Here is a 650-nt window from a genome sequence, read left to right on the forward strand (position 1 = left end):
CACAACCGGCTTTGTGACTGCTGCGTGGCCCCGTGAGTTTTCAGGTGTCCTAAAACGCGTGAGGCGCCGGTGTCGTCCTCGGTTCCGGGTACCCGCGGGTGCCGGCCGCGAGCAGCTGCGTGTGGCGGGGGTTGGCCGAGCCGAGAGCGAGGCGGCGGCGTCGCGAAAGTTAAAAGGGGCTAAAAGCGGCGCCGCGCGTGAGGCCTCACCTGCCCGGGTGGGGTCCCCGAGGGTTCCTCCCTAAATGAAACCTCTAGCCTGAGAAGGGCGGCTTTGTGGCCCGTACCCCCGCCCGCTGCCGAGCGAGCCGCCCCGGCTCTAAGGTCCTGGCGTGCCGGGGGCGCGCCCCGTTTCCGCGGGTCGCTGTCTCCTCTAGCACGTCCCGGTGCTCCCGTGGCAAGGCGGGGAGAGAGACGAGGGCCTTCTCCCCGCCGGGCGTGTCGGTATCGCTCGCTTCCGCTGCTGCTGCCTGAATCGTGCCCGGGATCTGGCAGCCAGGGGCCGGCCTCGGGGGCGGGGGAGCCCCAGCCGGCCTCTGTGGCCGCGTGGAGTCGGGAAGCGTGTGCTTGCGTGCGCACGCGAGGGAACTAGCCGCGTCAGCGGGTTGCCGGGCCGCCTCGTCCGCGGCCTTCGCGGGAGGAGCCCGGCCC

This window comes from Melanerpes formicivorus, unplaced genomic scaffold (assembly GCF_026170545.1).
Source record: "Melanerpes formicivorus ecotype bairdi unplaced genomic scaffold, bMelFor1.0.p_v2 SCAF_294, whole genome shotgun sequence".
Classification (NCBI taxonomy): Eukaryota; Metazoa; Chordata; class Aves; order Piciformes; family Picidae; genus Melanerpes; species Melanerpes formicivorus.